Source organism: Xenopus tropicalis, chromosome 4 (assembly GCF_000004195.4).
Source record: "Xenopus tropicalis strain Nigerian chromosome 4, UCB_Xtro_10.0, whole genome shotgun sequence".
Classification (NCBI taxonomy): Eukaryota; Metazoa; Chordata; class Amphibia; order Anura; family Pipidae; genus Xenopus; species Xenopus tropicalis.
The window spans coordinates 1,256,515-1,263,050 of record NC_030680.2 but is presented as its reverse complement, the minus strand read 5'-3'; positions in this window follow the sequence as shown (position 1 = coordinate 1,263,050).

The window sequence follows — 6,536 nt, the reverse complement described above, 5'->3', positions numbered from 1 at the left end:
GGCTGATCATATAGTTGAAGACATGGGCGGCTTTTCCATATTTATCCGGAGAGAAAACCGAGTGTGACTGTATGGGACAACAATATTCCTCAGCAAACCTTTTGGTATTATGCCAATAAATCCCGGAATAAACAGAATGAAGTGGCGCTTATGGGTCAGACTGCCGCGGCGCCGCGCTCTGGAACCGTAAGGGAATAAATCAATGGAAATTCTTCAGGTCACCAAGATGCAGGACATAAAGGGTTAAAATACAGGAAATGAGGAAGAATATGGAGACAAATGAGAGATTCCCGGCGCCCCGTAACCACATGGTGTATAATTAGCCAATCACTGTGCTGGGATCCTGTAGATCCTTTTCCTCATCTCTCAAAGGAAGAATAAACACTGGGGCCCTTTATGGTTCCGAGGATAAATTTGTTTCACTTGTCAGGAATCTGATGGTTTTACTTGCCCTTTCCTACACCCCCCCCCCCCCAGGGACCCTGCCGCTGGGCCCAAGAGCTTCGCTTTCTGAGGAAAGGACTGGTCTGATATAAACCCAGCCATGATGCTGCCCCACTGCGCCCCCTAGTGTTGCTATAGAAGTTGCCAAAAACCATCATTATAGATGCAAGAAAATTCACCAATGAGAATTCTACTGATAAATAACTTCATTATAGATGCAGTAGAAGTGACCAATGAGAATGCTGATTCCCTGTGTCAGGCCCCTTGCTGGTACCTTACATATAGAGATAATGATGGCATTTTCCCTTCATTATAGATGCAAGAGAAGTGACCAATGAGAATGCTGATTCCCTGTGTCAGGCCCCTTGCTGGTACCTTACATATAGAGATAATGAGGCCATTTTGTATCAGCTTCTATGGCAGATATTACCTGACTTGTGCTGTTTTGATAATTTACTACGATCCCTAAGCTCCGCCTCCCAACAGCAGCCCACTGAGCATGTGCGTGCCCTAAATCTTACAAAAGAGGTTCTAACAAAGTAACAAGATGGCAGCCCCCGGTGGACAACTTTGAAAGCATAAATCATTACTGTAATTAGGCTTCTCAGCCTCTGGGCCCAGGCAGTAAATATAGAATGTTTATGTTCTGTATATAAAATACAGCATTTCTAATGATTTTATATTTCAGGGCTTTAGTTCCCCTTTAAGAAGACACCTATCAATAAAGTGTTTTTCATCTGTTTTTAAAGAACCACTGGCGCCCAAGTGTATTTAATGGCTCAGGCTGTGTGTGTGGAATCAATGGGGTTAACCCCTCCTTTACCAGTACTGCTTGGGCCTAGAGAGGTCCCATGTGACACGCGCCCTGCTGGGAGTTGCTGGGAGTTGCTGGGAGTCCCGCTTGCTAAGCTTACCGACAGAGGAAATCGTTGCTGGACCTTTTCAGCCCAATTCTGTATCAAACTCTGCAAAACCTTCTGTAGGGCCCTTAGCAACCATGGGCCCCTAGCAACCATGGGCCGCTGTGTAATGCCACCTCTGACGCAATATGGGGCACAACCCCACAGGGAACTTCTCGCCCCCAATGTCTCCGTGTATATGAATGTCCTGTATGTGCCGTTATTAAATAGGAACAACCCGGTTTATGCCATATAGCCGCCCGGTTTATGCCATATAGCCTCCCGGTTTATACCATATAGGCGCCCGGTTTATACCATATAGCCGCCCGGTTTATACCATATAGCCGCCGGGTTTATACCATATAGCCGCCCGGTTTATGCCATATAGGCGCCCGGTTTATGCCATATAGCCTCCCGGTTTATGCCATATAGCCGCCCGGTTTATACCATATAGCCGCCCGGTTTATACCATATAGCCGCCCGGTTTATACCATATAGCCGCCCGGTTTATACCATATAGCCGCCGGGTTTATACCATATAGCCGCCCGTATTATACCATATAGACTCCCCGGTTTATGCCATATAGCCGCCCGGTTTATGCCATATAGCCCCGTATGCCAATAGCCGCCCGGTTTATGCCATATAGCCGCCCGGTTTATGCCATATAGACTCCGGTTTATGCCATATAGCCGCCCGTTTATGCCATATAGCCGCCCGGTTTTATACCATATAGCCGCCCGGGGTTTATACCATATAGCCGCCCGGTTTATAGCCATATATAGCCGCCCGGTTTATGCCATATAGCGCCCGGTTTATACCATATAGCCGCCCGGTTTTATACCATATAGCCGCCCGGTTTATGCCATATAGCCGCCCATATTATACCATATAGCCGCCCGGGCCGCCCTATATATAGCCGCCGGTTATATATAGCCGCCCGGTTTATGCCATATAGCCGCCCGGTTTATGCCATATAGCCGCCCGGTTTATGCCATATAGCCGCCCCGGTTTATACCATATAGCCGCCCGTTTATACGGTTTATGCCATATAGCCGCCCGGTTTATGCCATATAGCCGCCCGGTTTATATATAGCGCATACCATATAGCCGCCGGTTTATACCATATAGACTCCCGGTTTATGCCATATAGCCGCCCGGTTTATGCCATATAGCCGCCCGGTTTATGCCATATAGCCGCCCGGTTTATGCCATATAGCCGCCCGGTTTATACCATATAGACTCCCGGTTTATACCATATAGCCTCCCGGTTTATACCATATAGGCGCCCGGTTTATACCATATAGCCGCCCGGTTTATACCATATAGCCGCCCGGTTTATGCCATATAGGCGCCCGGTTTATGCCATATAGCCTCCCGGTTTATGCCATATAGCCGCCCGGTTTATACCATATAGCCGCCCGGTTTATACCATATAGCCGCCCGGTTTATACCATATAGCCGCCCGGTTTATACCATATAGCCGCCGGGTTTATACCATATAGCCGCCCGTATTATACCATATAGACTCCCGGTTTATGCCATATAGCCGCCCGGTTTATGCCATATAGCCGCCCGGTTTATGCCATATAGCCGCCCGGTTTATGCCATATAGCCGCCCGGTTTATGCCATATAGACTCCCGGTTTATGCCATATAGCCGCCCGGTTTATGCCATATAGCCGCCCGGTTTATGCCATATAGCCGCCCGGTTTATACCATATAGCCGCCCGGTTTATACCATATAGACTCCCGGTTTATGCCATATAGCCGCCCGGTTTATGCCATATAGCCGCCCGGTTTATACCATATAGCCGCCCGGTTTATGCCATATAGACTCCCGGTTTATACCATATAGCCGCCCGGTTTATACCATATAGACTCCCGGTTTATACCATATAGCCGCCCGGTTTATACCATATAGACTCCCGGTTTATACCATATAGCCGCCCGGTTTATGCCATATAGCCGCCCGGTTTATACCATATAGACTCCCGGTTTATACCATATAGCCGCCCGGTTTATGCCATATAGGCTCCCGGTTTATGCCATATAGCCGCCCGGTTTATGCCATTATAGCCGCCCGCGTTTTATACCATATAGACTCCCGGTTTATACCATATAGCCGCCCGGTTTATGCCATATAGGCGCCCGGTTTATACCATATAGCCGCCCGGTTTATACCATATAGCCGCCGGGTTTATACCATATAGCCGCCCGTATTATACCATATAGACTCCCGGTTTATGCCATATAGCCGCCCGGTTTATACCATATAGCCGCCCGGTTTATGCCATATAGCCGCCCGGTTTATGCCATATAGCCGCCCGGTTTATGCCATATAGACTCCGGTTATGCCATATAGCCGCCGCGTTTATGCCATATAGCCGCCCGGTTTATGCCATATAGCCGCCCGGTTTATACCATATAGCCGCCCGGTTTATACCATATAGACTCCCGGTTTATGCCATATAGCCGCCCGGTTTATGCCATATAGCCGCCCGGTTTATACCATATAGCCGCCCGGTTTGTGCCATATAGACTCCCGGTTTATACCATAATAGCCGCCCGGTTTATACCATATAGACTCCCGGTTTTATACCATATAGCCGCCCGGTTTATACCATATAGACTCCCGGTTTATACATATAGCCGCCCCGGTTTATGCCATATAGCCGCCCGGTTTATACCATATTAGACTCCCGGTTTATACCATATAGCCGCCCGGTTTATGCCATATAGGCTCCCGGTTTATGCCATATAGCCGCCCGGTTTATACCATATAGACTCCCGGTTTATACCATATAGCCGCCCGGTTTATACCATATAGACTCCCGGTTTATACCATATAGACTCCCGGTTTATGCCATATAGCCGCCGGTTTATACTATATAGCCGCCCGTTTATGCCATATAGCTGCCCGGTTTATACATATAGACTCCCGGTTTTATACCATATAGCCGCCCGGTTTATGCCATATAGCCGCCCGGTTTATGCCATATAGCCGCCCGGGTTTATGCCATATAGGCGCCCGGTTTATGCCATATAGCCGCCCGGTTTATGCCATATAGGCGCCCGGTCTATACCATATAGCCGCCCGGTTTTATGCCATATAGCTGCCCGGTTTATACCATATAGACTCCCGGTTTATACCATATAGACTCCCGGTTTATGCCATATAGCCGCCCGGTTTATGCCATATAGACTCCGGTTTATGCCATATAGCCGCCCGGTTTATACCATATAGACTCCCGGTTTATGCCATATAGCCGCCCGGTTTGTGCCATATAGCCGCCCGGTTTGTGCCATATAGCCGCCCGGTTTGTGCCATATAGCCGCCCGGTTGTGCCATATAGCCGCCCGGTTTGTGCCATATAGCCGCCCGGTTTTATGCCATATAGCCGCCCCGGTTTGTGCCATATAGCTGCCCGGTTTGTGCCATATTAGCCGCCCGGTTTGTTCCATATAGACTCCGGTTTTGTGCCATATAGCCGCCCGGTTTGTGCCATATAGCCGCCCGGTTTGTGCCATATAGCCGCCCGGTTTGTGCCATATAGACTCCCGGTTTGTGCCAATATAGCCGCCCGGTTTGTGCCATATAGCCGCCCGGTTTTGTGCCATATAGGCGGCCCGGTTTATGCCATATAGCCGCCCGGTTTATGCCATATAGCCGCCGGTTTATGCCATATAGCCGCCCGGTTTATACCATATAGCCGCCCGGTTTATACCATATAGGCGCCCGGTTTATGCCATATAGCCGCCCGGTTTATACCATATAGGCGCCCGGTTTATGCCATATAGCCGCCCGGTTTATACCATATAGACTCCCGGTTTATACCATATAGCCGCCCGGTTTATGCCATATAGGCGCCCGGTTTATACCATATAGCCGCCCGGTTTATACCATATAGCCGCCCGGTTTATGCCATATAGCCGCCCGGTTTATACCATATAGACTCCCGGTTTATACCATATAGACTCCCGGTTTATGCCATATAGCCGCCCGGTTTATACTATATAGCCGCCCGGTTTATGCCATATAGCTGCCCGGTTTATACCATATAGACTCCCGGTTTATACCATATAGCCGCCCGGTTTATGCCATATAGCCGCCCGGTTTATGCCATATAGCCGCCCGGTTTATGCCATATAGGCGCCCGGTTTATGCCATATAGCCGCCCGGTTTATGCCATATAGGCGCCCGGTCTATACCATATAGCCGCCCGGTTTATGCCATATAGCTGCCCGGTTTATACCATATAGCCGCCCGGTTTATACCATATAGACTCCCGGTTTATACCATATAGCCGCCCGGTTTATGCCATATAGACTCCCGGTTTATGCCATATAGCCGCCCGGTTTATACCATATAGACTCCCGGTTTATGCCATATAGCCGCCCGGTTTGTGCCATATAGCCGCCCGGTTTGTGCCATATAGCCGCCCGGTTTGTGCCATATAGCCGCCCGGTTTGTGCCATATAGCCGCCCGGTTTGTGCCATATAGCCGCCCGGTTTATGCCATATAGCCGCCCGGTTTGTGCCATATAGCCGCCCGGTTTGTGCCATATAGCCGCCCGGTTTGTTCCATATAGACTCCCGGTTTGTGCCATATAGCCGCCCGGTTTGTGCCATATAGCCGCCCGGTTTGTGCCATATAGCCGCCCGGTTTGTGCCATATAGACTCCCGGTTTGTGCCATATAGCCGCCCGGTTTGTGCCATATAGCCGCCCGGTTTGTGCCATATAGGCGCCCGGTTTATGCCATATAGCCGCCCGGTTTATGCCATATAGCCGCCCGGTTTATGCCATATAGCCGCCCGGTTTATACCATATAGCCGCCCGGTTTATACCATATAGGCGCCCGGTTTATGCCATATAGCCGCCCGGTTTATACCATATAGGCGCCCGGTTTATGCCATATAGCCGCCCTGTTTATACCATATAGCCGCCCGGTTTATACTATATGCTGCCAATGCGGGCCCTAGAGAGCTGGGAAAGTTTTATTGGGCAATATTGCTTTAAGAATCCAACCCTGATGTTGCTGGACTACAGCTCCCAGCATGCCTCACCCTTCATTATATGTTACATTATTCTGGGATTTGTAGTCCGGCAGCAGCTGAATAAATCATATATAATTACTATTATGACTATGGGAGTGAGATTTGCCCCATCTCTATACCCCAAGGGCTGACCCGT